The sequence below is a fragment of the Gobio gobio genome, assembly GCF_949357685.1.
Source record: "Gobio gobio genome assembly, chromosome: 9".
Taxonomy (NCBI): domain Eukaryota; kingdom Metazoa; phylum Chordata; class Actinopteri; order Cypriniformes; family Gobionidae; genus Gobio; species Gobio gobio.
The window spans coordinates 10,987,759-11,005,373 of record NC_137115.1 but is presented as its reverse complement, the minus strand read 5'-3'; the positions used below and the strand labels follow the sequence as shown (position 1 = coordinate 11,005,373).

Sequence of the window (17,615 nt, the reverse complement as noted above, 5' to 3'; positions counted from 1 at the left end):
ATGTCCATATATAACCATATATAATATATGTAGCGCCTCTCGCAGTTCAAAATGCTTACTGTCCGACATCATCGTCGCGCTAGTTACGCTTTTTCCTTAAGTTGAACATAGAAGGCGGTCCGCCGGAAGCTATATATTTTACTTTATAACGTGTTAAATATCTGTCAGTTCTGGCAGGTCACGTTAGTCTGTCAGCTGATCACGTCTACCTGTAGGAATACAATGTCTATCACATCATACATACATACAGTATATAAGCTCCTTCAGTACTATTAGCAGCTATTGTGTTTCTCCAGAGCTCATTTGCCCTCCTCCATCCCCAGCTCCTCCTCTCGTTCAGTCAGGATTTGGTATTCTGATTCCCTTTGAATCAGACTAAATTGCCATTCACTGCCATTATAATTCTTGGAAGAGCCAGGACATATTTTAATACAACTCATTGTATTTGTCATAAGATGCTTGAGGGTGAGTAAATCATGGAGTAATTTTCATTTTTGGGTGAACTATCCCTTTAAGTTCAGAACTGCTGTCACTGCTTGACATGTCATGTCACACATGTCATATACAGTATATGCGTGTGCTCAGATAATAGCTACTGATATCACAGAAATGGCTTTAAGGCAAATTAAGTTTTGCTCAACTACTATGAGCAAATACAAGACAGACAAGCTATATCTTGTTCAATTCAGGCAGCGTGTTTGTCTTGAAGGGCTGAGCAACTGCATCTTTCTTCCTAGAGATAGCGCAGTCAGAAAAAAAAAACACATTGCTGCTGTACTCAAAACTAGTCACAAACAGTCGTACATCTTAGAATTGACTTAAAAGTGCACTTCAGGACAGCTTCAGGTTTGGCTGACTGCAGAGGAATCTTGTGCCAGGAAGTGGATGTTTTTCGACGATGTCAAATGCTTTCTTAAATTGAGCATACTCATCCTTAATTTCCATTGTTTTTATAGAAAACCTCTCTGCAACAAGTATGCACTATTTGTTTTGACCACACTGAGGTATTTTTAAAGTATTAATTCATTTTAACACTAAACAAGAGTTTGAATCTGAAATATTCTCCGTCTGGAAATCATTTTCCACTTTCGGGTTTGCTGCCATTAGGGTTTTCTGACATGTCAGTTGAGGCTGGGGTTTTAGAAACAGGATGAGGCTTAGCGCTTCCAGCACCTTTAAAAAGATGGACTTGTTTGGCATTTAATGATGGTATTTTGGCCAAGACAGGTAGGACAGTCACCCTTGAGTGTGTGTGCAGTTTTAGAGGCAGCAGGGCTGTTTTATTGGAGTCTCTGATCATGCTGTGATGAAGATCACACGTAGCAAAACAATGGATTGGCGGTGTGTGTATGGCCAGACAGGTGTTCACTCAATAGCTGTCCCATTTCTCTGACCTTAAAGCTTTTAATCAGCTCTGTCTGAGAGCCCGTCAATCCTTTCAAAGCATGACAGTGGTGGAGAGATCGAGGGAGGGGAAAGGAGAGGCTATGCATAGGGTTGGCGCTTTGACAAAATGGTAAAACGGGAGAGTGGGTGTCTGTTTCCAAGAATTAACCATTGTGAGACAAAAAAATAGACATTACTGGAACAAAACTATGTATTCAAAATTGAATAGTAGGTGGGATTTCTGAACAGATAACCGACTAGTAGGTCTTGTGGTGGTAACCCAGTATTATTATGTTAATTTTGGGTTATGTCCTCCAGATGTTTTTCTTAAGGGATGGTCACATAGAACCCTTTCCTTCAAACACACCTAGACTGAATGGCAAGGTCTTTTTTTTTTTATCTGAAACAACATTTTTCCCTTAAAAAAACAAAACAAAACCAAGACACTAAAAAGTGGCTATGCAATGACTGAAGATACGTATGCTATGTTAAAGGAACAATCCATTTAGCCAAAACTCCGGGTCTGGCGGTATGCACTTTTAGCATAGCTTAGCATAGATCATTGAATCTGATTAGACAGTTAGCATCTCACTCAAAAATGACAAAAGATTTTCAACATTTCTCCTATTTAAAACTTGACTCTTCTGTAGTTTACATCATGTACTAAGACTGACAGAAAATGAAAAGTTGCGATTTTCTAGACCAATATGGCTAGGAACTATACTCTCATTCCTGCGTAATAATCAAGGAGCTTTGCTGCAATTTTTCATAAATTGTATTGTATATAAGAATATTTAATTTATTCACTCGCATAACGTTCCAAAACTGTATGACTTTATTTCTTCTGTGGAACACAAAAGAAGATATTTTAATCAAATGGGTTGAATATTGTTTTGTAACCAATGTTGTTCAAAACATACAGGTTTGGAACAGTGTGAGTAAATTACCTCAGATTTTTCATGTTAGGGTAAACTATTGATTAGATGTAACCTTGCCACACATATTCCAAATTTTACTTCACAGCTCAATCAAAAACAGCATATTTTCAATTTTCTCCCCTCTGAATTGCAAATGTGTGTTGATTGCACTGGCACACACATGCTGCTTTTGCATTTTCCAGGTGGGTGCCGAGGGTTGGCAGTGGTTTAAATGAGTTGCTATTATATGCAAAATTTTTGGTGTTTAAAAAAGAGCTATACAAATTCAATAACTTGCTGCTCCTGTGGAAGCATCTGGGGCATGTGAGTCATTTCCACCGGAATACGGTTTGTTCTATGAGAGGCAATGATGATGAGCTTAATCCTTTGCTGCTAGCAAGTTTGTGTTGCTTCCTTAAGCTGCAGATTTGCCAAGACTGTGCCCGATTTTGAGTTCTTTCGAGCTGCGCTCCTCCACTTGCAAGGTTCAGTGAGTGACAGTAATTTCAATCCAAGCTAATTGAGTTGTTGAATCTCCCTTTGAGTCTCTTTTCTTGCTCGCTTCAGGGTCTCTGATCAATAGTAATACACTATTGTGATATGTCAGCTAGACTTATTTATATATTTACCCTATTCTTTCTTTATCAAAGAGTATCAGGCAAAAAGCAGATGCCTTTCACAGGGGATTGTCTCACCTCGTAAGAATGGCTCAGTAGACCTTTGAGGATGTTTGAATGCGTTGTACGGACTCACACGTTTTGGAGTTTAACCTCAGAACATCTTTGAGGTAATTATAGTGTAGCTTTGATGGCCATTAATGAAAAGAACCGGTAAAAGTGCTGTCAATGCGTTTGTATTGAAACTCTCTTGAACTCCACAATTATCCATAGCCTTAGTTAAATCTTTTTACTCATCTTACACCCTTTATCAACAGAGGGCCATTTTTTTCCCTCTGACATCCCTGCATCCTAAAGCCGAACTTCAAATAAAGCGTGCTGTTTGATTCATCTTAATGTCATTCTGCTATAATCTATTTGTTTTGTGGAAAAGACAAGAATCTACTCCTCAAAATCCTTTGATTTTCAGACTCACTGCGTAATCCCACAAGTCCATTTCCTTGTTTTCCAGCCGAGACCTTCCTTTGTGAGCCCACCCACCCTGTTGATTTCAGACAACCAGGGCAATTACCTCAGACCCGCATTTACAGTGAAGTATGAGGAGCTAGCCTTGCTCCCCCCCCCCCCCCCCCCCAACCACACTGACTTATGCTATACTACTGCTATATGCTAACACACATATGCTAACCTTCTACAAGGCTCCATTGGCGAGTTCCTCCATCTCATGGTCTTCATGTAAATATACAGCATTGGACTTCTGAGGTCTTGTGGGGAACGCTGTAACTCATTCCACCCCTCGACTTTTTCAGACGTTCTCCCTCTCCTCAACCTGTGGTTTTGTGGTTCTCGTCTTCATCTCGTAGCCAGATACTTTTCATTTAATTGAAAGCCAAAAGTGCCTCAATGTTTTACTCTTCAAATGTGCAATCAGCGCCCCGTTTCCGCACTTCACTTCTGAGAAATCTCTTGTTCTGTGTTTTTTAAAAGTAAAACGTTCTTGTTTTTGCTTAGAGGCTATGCTACAATAGCTATACGCTGCTGTTCAGTCGTTCGCTTGATGACCGCAGATCTATTTGGTGAGTTTTTAAATGAAGAAAAATGTCTTCCGAATATCACGTTCCACCCATCGCACCGCAGACTGCTGGATTTTTTTGGCAGAGAAGGTTATTGACGGAAGGACATCCATTATGATAGATGATGTGTCATTTGGATTGGGTTTCCTCTACTCTTTGATGTGCGACCTGGAATAACAACCTCCAGACTTGCTGAGATAATCTGACAGAATTCTGGAAAGTTTCTATGATTTAGAACAAAAGTCACATTGAAGGTTTATAGAACTATTGTAAAGAAAGTGAAAACTGGATCTTGGACCTAGTCATAGTGTGTTTTGGACCCGCTATGCATTGAAGTGTATGTGTGTGTGTGTGTGTGTGCATGTGTGGATATGGGAAAAAGCTCTGAATTGCGGTGTGTGGTGAAGAGTTGGAGGAGGGGGACTTGACGTCCCTCTACCCAGCTGGGAAGCACATGCACTGGAGACTAGAGATGTGGTGAGCATTCCATGGGCTGTGTGTGGAGAATGGAACGTTCCCAAAGAGCCATTGGAAAGATCCATTGTGGTCTTGGTCACGGAAATAGTACAGCCCCATACTCTTGGAGCTCTCCTCAGAAACACTAAACAGTTTATACATCACCCTCTTTACTTTTCTACCCTTATTTGCTCTTTTAGTTATGGGTGCTTTGAGTAATTTTTATTTTGCACTGGCCGACATGGCAGTCATCTTGGGCGTATACTGACACCTAGTGGTGTGGAGGCAGCATCATGTAAACGCAAACGTTTTTTTGGTCACTTGTGTCGTTGTATCAACCTTATTTTGCAATGCAGAACAAAGTGCCGTTAGTAGTAAAACTATTTGCACTACAAACTAGTGTGTTTAGAATTATGACAATACATTAAAACATGTCTGATAATAGGGGGGTTAGAACGGTAATTTATTGGCCAATCATATGATCAACATACTGTAGCTGCACCCACTTGTAGAATATAATAACTTTTTAGGCTACTGATATGACTGAAATATTCATATCATGTGAATGAACGTTATTTTAAACATCGTGTTATTACACAAATGATATTCATTTAAGTAGGGATAACTAAAAATAATAATACGAGGAATTAGTAGCTGAGTTCCCCTTTAAATTTAAGATTTGCATCATGCCAAACATTCATGTAAATTATGAGTGCTTGCAAAAGTGATAATGATTGCTAACAACTTTGCTAGCGTTAACTACGGTCTTGACTGTGAGAAAAAAGTGAAAAACCCTTATCTAACGAGTTTAAGCACCCTAAAACCTAATTTAAAATCAAGAATATCACATCATGGAAGCATCATGGTTTCACCATATTTCTAAGAAGTCGTCTTTACCTCATAGTTGTTGCTTTGGCAAAAATATTCCTAATGTTCTTCCAGTTATAAATATCTGTGATCTTATCTAGTGCCAGATAACAGATGATGGCACTGGCCGGTCGCATGTTAAATGTATGTGTTAATTGTGAGTGGTCCAGACTCTCTCACTACCCCCTCCAGTGGGAGCGTGAATTCCCAACCGGACATGTTAATGGATCAATCTGCTCTGTCGAATGAGACCAAAGCGGCCCACCGTCCCAGCTGTAGTGTTTCCACAATACTGGCCTGTTTAAACCCTGATAATCAACCATGCTCTTTTATCTCCGATGGACATTTCATATTTTTTTTAAAAAAAATCGTTAAAAATGGATGAATCTCTCAACATGACTTCCCTCTAAAAAATCTTCATAAAACTCTTTCATCAGAGAGACGCAGTAGGGGGCTTGAGGATTTCAGCTGCACCTCACATCAAATATTGATTATCTGTTCTCTTTTTGTTTTTATATTTTCCCTCCCATTAGGGGGTTTGTGCTACTGTTAGTCACAGAAACCTTGGGAGTTTGGACAGCTAATCACAGGTTAAGTCATAAGGTAGTCTTAATGACAACTGTCTAACGCCAATACCAGTATCTACAGAATGTAAAACCTATATACAATATAAACATTTAAAGGTAAAATGTGTACACAAAGGTGAACTTTTGTTGAAATGATAGTTGACCATTATTCTCAAAATACCCAAATATGGTGCTAATAGGCCTAGCTATTATTCAGGTCTAAGTTATAGGTCTATACATGTATTATGCTATTTATGAGGTACTTCAAAGAATGCCATGGTACTTTAATGATATATGTCCAGAAAACATATTATTACCATGGTGCCATGTCCAAAAAAAACATGTTTTGTACATTATACGTAGTGTACTATGCTACAGTAAAAAAAAAAAACCAGTTAATTAATAAGCTGCAAGCTAATATAATGTACATATAGCCCAGCATATACAGTGAATAATTAACTGAACATTTACTTAATGAAATATCCGTTGTAAGTTGTAAAATATACATGCACCATACGTCATTCTGTAATACCTGTTAAGATTGTCACCTTTATTATTATTATTATTTTTTTTTTTATGTTGTGGTTAGTACCACATTAAAAAATGCACATTCAAAAATTTAAAGTTTAAAGAATACTTTTTAAGTATTTTTTTTATTTTTTATTTTTTATTTTTTTACACACATACCCAACTTGGAATCTTGCCTCACATTCGTTCATGCATAGCATTTAAATCTCTCATCCATGTAATCCATTTAATAATTATACTTACCTCCAATCCGATTTTCCTTGTGAATACTTTGGATTTGAACTTTTCCAGACTGACATTTTGCCCATTGATGATGATGGACAGGGGGAGGATTTGTCATGCATGGCCGTCTTAGCATATTCCCCAGTTCTGCTTTTGGCTGAACTTGAAATACTTTTTTTCTGCTAGATGTGCTGAGTAGACAATGTAGCCCAAGGTGCACTGGGGCCATCGGCTCAGCAGTGGACACAAAACACACCCAAACCCACATTCTACATCAGAGACAGACATGAAGTTGCACCAGACATGATTTTATTGAGTCTGTGGGTTTGTTGCATTGCACACTGTTGCATGATACTTTACAGTTAGGGCTTTTAGTCATTCTGAGTGGGTTTGGTGAAATGCTGCAATTATTATTATTTTATACTAGAGTGAATATAATATAGAGCAATGTTTCTGTAACTGGTCCTACCCGACCCGCTCCGAGCAGGACTCTAACTGGGGTTGCTGCGGTGTGGTAGGCGAACACGCTAACAAGGACGCTAAAGGCCACACCCTCTAACGCACCTCTTGAGGCCAAGGGAGTGAGGTTTACACGCACAGCTCTTACTGGCCTATGTTAGACTCACCCACCTAAGCCTCACTCCCATCCGGGTCACGGCACCAAATGTAACCGGTCCTACTTGACCTGCTCTGAGCGGGATTCGAACCGGGGTTGCTGCGGTGTGGGAGGCATCAGTCGGTTGCGCACCTCTTGAGGCCAGGGGAGTGAGGTTTACACGCACAGCTCTTACTGGCCTATGTTACACTTCTTTGTATGGTAGTATTTGTTTACCCACCTTGGACACAATTCAATTTGTTCTCTTAAAGGTTTAGTTCACCAAAAATGAAAATTGTCATCACTTAATTATCTTCAGGTTATTACAAACCCATAAGAGTTTGGTAAATCTTTGGCATGAGAGTGAGTATATGGTGAAAGATTTTCATTTTGGATGAACTAACCCTTTAAGGTTGATTATAACGTAATAATTCATTCTGTATACAATGCTTATTTCCCCTTTGTCTTTTTTTCTATCCTTGGATTCACTTTAATTTGACTCCAACCCCCTTTAGAACCACCCACCACCAGTAACCCTGAGACAAAGGCTGTCTCAGGTGTAATCCATTACTTATGGCCCACCAGTAATGACCATGGCCACATTATTTATTGATTAGATATTTTTCACATGAAGACATCTAACAGCTGTTATTGATTTTACGCCGGAGGATATCACTGCATTATTGAAAAATTGCCAACTCGATTCATTTAACGCTTGTAGGCGTATTTATCTGGCAATCTGTGCGATAAAAGATTAATTATGTTTTGTTCATTATTTCTAAACTACTTCACATTTGCAATGACTCACAGGCTTGTGCGTTGCAGTGGTCATGTTGTTTGGATACGTTGGTTGTAAATCACCCGCTGGGAAACGCTGGTCACTTTAATGTTGAGATCCACAGGAGACTGTGGTTCGTTAAATCATCTCAGTTTGTTAAAGTCATTTTATAGATGTTTACGTTGTTAGAAGGTAGCCTGCTGTCGTCCTTTTGTCCACAAACCTCTCCTTGCGCATACACCAGCACGTTAAACCCATTCAAACGCACACATGCAGATAAATCCACTGGCAAAAACATATACATACTCCAAACACAGCAAAAGGAAAGGAAGCCTTCACTCTTTCCTGTGTACCACAGAAAAAGCTTTTTACTGAATGGGGACATCAATAATTTATCTGAATATCGTTCCGTGTAAAACTCCTTTATGCATTTATGCATGCATTTATGTAATGGTGTCAGCTGAGCTTTTTTCCCTTATCTTTGTGTCTAGTTTCTGTCTCTCTTTTCCAAATAAGCAGGGCAGTTTCTGTGTAGTCATTTTGTTGGCCTTTGTAATCATTAACTACGCAAGTTTTGTCGACCCTAACAGCCCCTCGCTTCCTCTGACGCTGACAGGTGGCCTGGTATCTCGTATCAGTATGATGTCATCAGCTGTTAGGGCAAGTACAGACAAATATTCTGTTTGTTCTTTTTTTTTTCCTCAGCCCAACCGAAACCATGACAGTGTCCTTGTTTATGTTGCAAGAGGGACAGAGAACGTTAGTGAGCACGACCTTGTCTCCAAGTCTTGTATCTTTCTGTTTACACTTTGTAGTTACTGTTGACCTCTTTTGAGCCAGTAGGGAGACAAAACAAAATTTGATATATATTATTTACACTACCAGTCAAGTTGGTATCATTAAGATGTCTTTGAAAGATGTCTCTTATGCTCATCAAGGCTGCATTTATTTGATTAAAAATATGGTGAGAGCAGTAATATTGTGAAATATTATTACAATTTAAAATAATTTTCAACATCATTACTCCAGTCTTCACTGTCACATGATCTGACATAAAGCATTTTGATATGCTGATTGCTCAAGAAACATTTCTTCTTATTGTCAATATTAAAAACAGGTATGCTGCTTACTATTTTTGTGGACACCTCCATTCAAAAGTATATGTTATATAATACATTTATATTTTTATTCAGCAGGGACACATTCATTGAATTAAAAGTAAACATATTTCTGTTTCAAATAATTGTTTTTTTGAATCCTGAAAAAAATGTATCATGGTTCCCACACAAATATTAAGCAGCTACATATTTTTTTTCAACAATGTTAATATTAAGAAATGTTTCTTGAGCATCAAATCATCATATTAGAATGATTTCTGAATGATCATGTGACATTTAAGACTGGCATAATGATGCTGAAAATTTGCCATCAGAGGACTTAACTATATTTTAAACATTATTAAAATAGAAGTTATTATAATTGTAATAATATTAATATAATATAGTATAATATTATTATTTTTTTTAATAGTATATAACAAATATATTTTGTTGTTGTGGTGGGCACAACATGTATTTTCTTTTGGCAAGGAAATGCTTTTTCAAAGTGTAATCTCGATACAATATTGTAATAATCCAACAATTCTGACTGGGAATGTTTTGGAAATTAATGTGTCATAAATCTACCATCATAGCCATCGACACAAACCTAGTATAGAAATATATATATATATATATATATATATATATATATATATATATATATATATATATATTTGCATTTGGTTGGTTTGCAAACATTTAAAGTTTGTGCTGCATCTGCTGACCTTTATAAAGAGTGCAATATGCCTGCCAAATAGCAGATTCAAAGTCTGTATGCGTGTGTATTACATCATCTATCCTTGCTGCTGGATTGTGGATATAAAAATGTAGTGGAAGAGCTGGCAAGCCGAGCTGCGAAAGATGAATCAGTGTGTAAAAAAGAGTGATGGAGAAGAAAGAGAGCAGAACACAGGTATGCTGATACATCCCCTTGACATTTTCACAACGCCTTCAAACCACTCTCAGGGGGAAGCAGCGTGGGCCTGTACGCTCCTTCCTACATCGCATTGGACTTGTGCCATGTGGGGTTGGATCCATAGTCAAATATGGAATAAAAGCAACATATGGTTGTATAATCAGTGCCTTCTTTAGATGAGGGCAATGTCCTTTTAAGCAAGTCATTCGACTTGGCGACCATCTTGATAATGCCCTCAGCCTGTTATTTTCAAGTTATGCAAGTGCAGCTCCTATCTGCTTCAATGAGGTAAGGCCAAAATCTCAAAAAGCTGTTTGCTAAGCCTACGCTTAGAAAGAAACATATGGCACATCACCAATAAAATGTGACCAAAATGTTATATTCTTTAGCTCAAATTAGGCTACAGTTTGTGATTATTATTTTTTTTTTTAAGATGGTTGATTAATGTTTAATTTATTTATTTGTACTGGTTTAGACAGTTATTGTATTTAATATTTAATATTGGCCATAACATGAAAATAATTGGCTTATCATATTGGAGAGCATTTTAATATTGTGCATGCCTAGTTGAAACGTCCTTTTCCGAGTGTTGCAATATTTCCCATCCATTTTTTAACAAATGGCATGTTTCCTCTTTAAACTGCTTGTGTTGAGGGGCATGGAGCTGGTGCTGTTGGGATCAGTACTCTTGAAGGATTAGTTCACTTCAAAATGAAAATGCCCTGATATTTTACTCACCCCCATCTCATCCAAGGTATTCGCGTCTTTCTTTCTTCAGTCAAAAAGAAACTACATTCCAGGATTTTTCTCCACATAATGGACTTTGATGGCAACTAACGGGTTGAAGGTCCTAATCAATGCAATTTCAAAGAGCTTCAGAGGGCTCTGCATGATCCCAGCCGAGGAATAGGGTCTTATCTAGCGGAAATATCAGTCATTTTCAAAACAAAATAAAAATGTATATACTTTTTAACCTAAATTGCTCATCTTGCACTGCTCTGCGATGAACCACAGATTGCGTAATCACGTCGGAAAGGTCACACTAGACGTGGAGGAAGTACCGCCCCAAGAGAACATGCGAAAAATAATACAAACGGCCTTTACCAAAAACAACTCCATCTCCAACTTCAAAATCATCCGACATTGTTGTTTTACCTTTTTTTTTTTTTTTTGCTAAAGGATGTTTGTATTAGTCTTTGAACGTGCACTTTGTAAACACGGGGGCGGTAATTCTGCCTTTTCCGACGTGATTATGCAATCCGCGGCACGCCGCAGAGCAGCACAAGATTCAAAAGTATATACAGGTACATTTACATTTTATTTTTGAAAATGACTGATGGTTTCACTAGACCCTATTCCTCGTCTGGGATTGTGCAGAGCCCTTTGAAGCCATTCGAAGCCCTTTTTAACTGCATTGATTTGGACCTTCAACCCGTTGGTTGCCATCAAATTGCATTATGTGTAGAAAAATCCAGGAATGTTTTCCTCAAAAAACTTTTCGACTGAAAAAAAAGAAGACATGAAAATATTGGATGAGATGGGGGTAGGTAAGTTATCATTTTGAAGTGAAGTAATCCTTTAAGGCCTGATATACTTCAAGCAAAATCAAAGAACGAACTGGAGTGGCGTCATTTAGAACCAAATCAGGCCAAAACTAAGTTCACATGGATCGTTTTGGGAGTTCGAAACAGATTGCCAAAGCAAACTTTCCAGAAAAGCTCCATCTGGTAAACACTTTCGAATTACCATTGGTCCACTGCAAAGGTATTTCAAACTTCTTTTCCCCCCTAAACGAAGAACGATGAAAGAACTTCGCTGTGAGTACACCTTTAGGGTGCGTTGATGATGTGTAGCAAACTGCTTGACAGAGAGAATATGCAGAATCACTTCCTGGATAGTGTATTGATGCAGGTAAATACACAGCCTCAGTCAAGCAGATGGTAGATGGTCTATCAGGAAAATAGATATTCAGGGGAAACATTTTGCGCTTTAATGGAGAAAGGGCAAAAGCAGAGCGCGAGTGAAAGCTGAAATGCTGACCATATGTTGCAGCAGGTTTCTGCTGAAGGTAAATATTAGCTAAGGTTGACACAGTAGATGAAGGAAGCTGGTAAAACAGGAATCAAAAAGCCATGTATATAGAGGCAGTGCTCAACATTTCCGTATGTCTGCTGAAACATGCGCACGCACTCGAAAACAAACACGCTAGAGCGGATCGTACGTGCACAGCCGGCTGTAGGATTCATTACATTCTCCTCATTGACTTTAGAGTTACTCTTGAACTCCACCATCACAGTGTCTTCTCTGTTTTTAGCTGCTAACTTGATACAGCGTTGTAATGCGCCCACAGCGTGAGCGGGATGTGCTGGCAGTCACCGTATCATCACTCTCTAGCACATAAACATATTAGTCTCCTCAACGAAGCTGAGCTCTTCTTTTTTCCCCACTGAAGGACCTAGATTGCTATTAGATTACCCACACACAATGGGGCGTATTTTGTAGACTCTCTAAACAAGCCTTTCTGCGGTTTTCTTAATGAGATGGGCTGAATGCCATAGTTTTTTTTCAGAGGCCTGAAGCAGGTCCAGTGTTGTGCCTCGTGCCCGGGGAGAGATGCGGATCCGGTCAGGCTGCCGTCCCGGAGAATGGTAGCTCTGTTTGGAGTGTGCCTCCGCACTGGTGCTGCATCTTACAGGAGGCGTCCTAGTTGCAGTCTTAGTTGCACCCCCACCCCAGCCACATGGTCCACGTGTGCAATTGAATAAGGCAGATTCTGTGTTTCCATCATGAGATGTAGAGCTGGAAATAGCAGTATTTCGTTTTTGTACAATAAAACAGTTTTTCTTAACCTATTTGACTTAAAGTTCCCCTGTTGTTCAACACAATATTCTACGCAATTCAACGCAAGCTACTTATTGCTGCTTTTGCTGATATTTGCTCATCACTGGCAACTGTAGGTTCAGAGAATATTTCATCTGAGGTGTGTACGCAGCCTATGGTGGTTTGCGCCGCTGCTAATTTGCAAACAAGACTTTATTTCCTCAGGACATGACTAGGATATTTAGAGTGCACTACATGTATTTTATGTATCTAATTATTCTGGAGGTCCCTGGTCAGTGTTTAGGCTAGCAAAACAAAGTCTGCCTTGGAGTGGACCTTTCGGTAGGAATACCACATTCATCCTTGACTTCCATCTACATGCTCAAAATCTTGCCAGGTTCTGTACTTAAAGTGTCAGTGTTGAGGGACTAGTTGCACATTATGTTGGACTTATTTAATGCCCTTTTGTCTGAGGCATGATGGGTGGATGAAATGTAAGTTGCCGCAACGTGATTAACTGAGATTGTTTAACCTACCTTGAGCAATGGGAACTGTGGAATGCTTTAGCCTCTCCTGACTTATTTTTTATGCGATTACTCCCCTCCACATTATGAGTTTCTGCATGTAGTCCAGCTAAAGGACCTGGAAATGGAACTAGAGTCAATGTTGTCTGTAACACCACCCTTGGGTGTGTTTGTCAGGTCTACTGTATGATACTTTAAGACCTCAGGATTTGCTCTGCGGTGTGTTAATTCACTTTCATCATTACTCAGATGTCTGCAGGTGATCATCTTACTTAACTTTTTTTGTGTGAGTGTGTGTGCTTCCGAGGGCACCATTGTGCCAACTCCAACTTTCTCTTGCTGTCTGTTTGCCCTTACTTCCGTTTCGTAGCAACTTAACTTGTATTGTTTATAGAAGTGCTTATATTCTCAGGTTTTCTCTTTGATTGCCCTCCATTGTTAAACTCCACTGTGCAGGCTATAATTACTCTATATCTCCTACTTTCTTTGGAAGACCCCTTCAGCCTTGAGGTGGAGGAAGAGGAGGTTGAAATGGGGTCAGGGGGCCCAAAGGCTTTCAGATTCTCAATGTGAGGATTTGGTTTTGGAGCCGTAAAATTACCCCTCTCTCACAACTCCCCCAAAAGCGAAGGCTGATCTTTATTTGTGGTGGTCTAAGTGGATGATTCAGAGAAGGGAATTAGCAAGATACAGTCTCCATGCTTCCTCTACTATTCCTTTATAGCAATGTCTCTTTGTGGCTAAAGTGAACTAGGCATACATTTCAGACCCTCTCCCCCTAGATCTGCCTGGGATGTTTTTTGTTGGCAAAGCTGTAAGTCATATTGGTACTTCACAAGGCATTTCCTTTTTTTTTGACCCTGTCACGGTAGCAAATGCAGGCGGAAACAGGGTCAAACCAAGGGGTACAAGGACACAGGTGTTCCCCAAGGTAGCTGTGCAGAGGTTGCCAGCCGTCTTTCTGTCAAACTCGATTAGTCAATCAATCTGTCGTTTCACAGTGCCTGCTGATGGGTCTATACACTCTGGTCAAAAATATCTCATCCGTGCAGGCCTGAGTAAATGAGAAATGAAGGGTTTGGTGTGCATCGGTTAAAAACCTGACACATCACCAGCTGGTCTCCTTCTTTATTAAGACTAGCATCACAATGAGGCTCATACTTAGGGTTAGGGGTCTCTTATGACTTGGACCATTAAATAAACACCTATAACATTACTGTGATGGCAACTTTTACATATAGTAAATATCTAGTTTAATCCATACGCAGGTGCTGGGTGTTGACACACAGCTGAGGTCATGGCAAAAATACATAAATAATACTTTCATGTTCTTACTAAACACAAACCTGAAACTCTACCAGTCTAATACTATAGAGTGAACTACTATTCTTTCTATTTAGGGTCAGTACTATGCATTCTCTAAAATCGTATCTTTCTTTGAAGTTTGTGCTGTGGCAACCGTCTTTTCTTTTCCAGTTTTCCAGTTTTCAACTTGCACACATGTTGGGTTTTCATGTTTTATGGGGACTTTCCATAGGCGTAATGGTTTTTATACCGTACAAACCGTATTTTCTATCCCCCTACACTGCCCCTGCCCCTAAACCTACCCATCACAGGAGACATTCTGCATTTTTACATTTTCAAAAAACATCACTTAGTCTGATTTATAAGATGTTTTCCTTATGGGGACCAAAAAATGTCCCCACAAGGACGAGGATTTCGGATATTGCCATCTTTGTGGGGACATCCCCATAACGTAGGGATTACCAGTCCACACACACACACACACACACACACACACACACACACACACACACACACAAGATATACTTCTGTGTACACTCTATGAACAGTGCACATTGTGCCTTCTTCTCTCTCTTTCTCTCTAAATCAGTGGCTAGTTTCAACCCCGCTGGTCATGAGATCAATTTTAGTTTTATACTATCAGTGTCTTCTCAAGTTGAACTTTTCCCAGATTGGCTTTCAAATACCTTTAAGTCTTGCACTTAGCATTTAAACACTTGCCCATACTTGTTAAACTCATGACTGATGTTACCCACAGGCCTGTGCTCAAACCAGTTTTTCAACCTTTCTTTAAATGGCTTATGAATACCCTTATCTGTAGGAAGCTGATCCCTGATCAGTGATTTACCTTAAACTATTTTCAAATTTGCCTGTTAAAGTCTCATTTCCAGCAAGTAAAATGTGAATATTTGCTGTTTTATTTATTTATACTCATGTAATTTATACTCATATGGGCAATTCCATGAAACTGGTTACAGTTTGAAAACATGTATTTTATATGATTTGAAAAAAAGTAAATACATCTCAATCTAAATTAATACTTTTTTGAAATACTACTTTCAATGTAGGAATATTCAAAAAGGTCACAGGGTTGACAATTTCTTTTAAATTTGATATTGCAAGTGATCAAGGTCATGAGACTACTCTTAGAAAGCCAATTTAATGCTGATATTTCTACAAACATGCACTTTTTAATGATCAGTTGTTTACTATACAAACTCATGGTAACAGTGTTGACATTTTAAGATGACAAACAACAAAACATAAGGTGAAATAATAAAGAAGGCTTTACATTATCCTTGAAACCAAACTTCTTGAAAGGCGATGATGTCAACATTATAACATTTAAAAAATATCTTTCTATTAGGTATACAAATGACTTTTTTTCCCCTCCAGTATTTTCTACTTTTATGAGTGGCGTGATTAAGAACAGTAGTTCAGAGTTACTTCCTCTTTGCTAAGGTCTCTCTGTAGGAGGTAATTACCTCTTTTGCCAGTCATAAATAAGAGAGAGAGGGAAAAGGGAAAGAGGGAGGTGAAGGTATTTGGTTTAGTATAAGTTTGTGCAGGAAGCGAGGCCAACAGGACAGCACGGCACCTGACGGCGAGGAGAAATATATCTACTCTTGGCCTTTTACGACAGGTTTGTTAAAGACAACAGAAGTCATGGACCCTCCAGAGACACATTTGCCTCAGAGTTATTCATGGGTCAGGAAAGCTTCTGTTATGAATGGCCTCTGTAGAGCCAAACAGGAACTGAAAGTGTCCATGGATGCATGGCCCTTCTGAGGAAGCATAACAGGCTGGAAATGTAAGAAGAGCCGGTTATCTGGTCAGGTGTTAAGGAAGTGAAGACAAAGAAAATATGAATGAGACACAGGGGTGAGGTAAAGGGGGTAGTTAAACAAAAGTATGAGTAATAGCACGTGCAAGAAAGCGAGACGTAGAGAAAAGGAAGGGCGAGAAGGAGGGGTTTGAGTGTTGACACATCATTCTCAGCTGGAGGGGGTAAACGAAGGTCACCAGGGAGACAAAAGACCAGGGGCCTGCCAAAACAAGACGTATTTGACCGTGGGGCACGCCGTATTTTGGGTTCTATCTATAGAGACAAAACCACTATTGTTTTAACTGGGGGCAATGGAGGCATCCTCTACGTGACAGATACCTTCAAAACTCCTGAAAGCCATTGCGGGAAAAAATAGAAAACCCATTCGTTTACTACTAATTGCCTGCCTGGTTTATTGTAGCTTAATTCAAGTGCCATCATTGTGGGCACACTCAGACTGGATCCCACATTGTTTCCATTAATAGGTGCTTGAGGCTGTCACCGAGATGTTTACCAAGAGAAATAATTAGGATGGAGTGGTGTGGGAGGGTTGGCAGTCAGGATCAGTGTCGGGGAGGGGGATCTACCATCATTACACATGCAGGGAAAGTCTACATCCGGAGCTCTTGAAGACCTAATGCTGCCTGTAAACACCGCTGCTATGCTTGTAATTAGTTTGGTTTGTCGACGAAGGCAGCATTTGAAGTACTCTTGTTGAATTGGCATGGTAGCTATTTGGACGCGATTGTAGCGTGAAAGCCAGAGTTGAGTCAATGAGTTGTTGTAACTTCAGCTAGGGTTGTCAATTTTCAAGATGCATAGTCGATTGTTGTTAAAATTAATGGTCAATTTATCAATTAATCATGAATACCAAAAACACATATGGAAGACCAGATACCATGTTCTTGTAGTCCATGTTTTATCTATAATAAAATAAAATAACCGTGCAAGAGTCCAAAGAGTGCAACCTTCTGACAAGTCAGAAAATCCAGAGTTGTCTGATCCTAAGTTCAAGTTCAGTGTGCGAACATCCATTCTTTTTTTCTATTCATTGTTTGTGTGTGTTTTATCCTCTACTTGAGGCTGAGTTTTGAATGTGCACACCTATTTTGTATTTTAT

At 39.2% G+C, this 17,615-nt stretch overlaps 1 protein-coding gene across 6 annotated transcripts in view; it reads left to right on the top strand.

The window, feature by feature from the left end:
- Nucleotides 1-17,615, top strand: part of nectin1b (nectin cell adhesion molecule 1b) — a 313,306-nt gene that overhangs the window by 47,862 nt on the left and 247,829 nt on the right. The gene's annotated exons all lie outside the window — the stretch shown is intronic.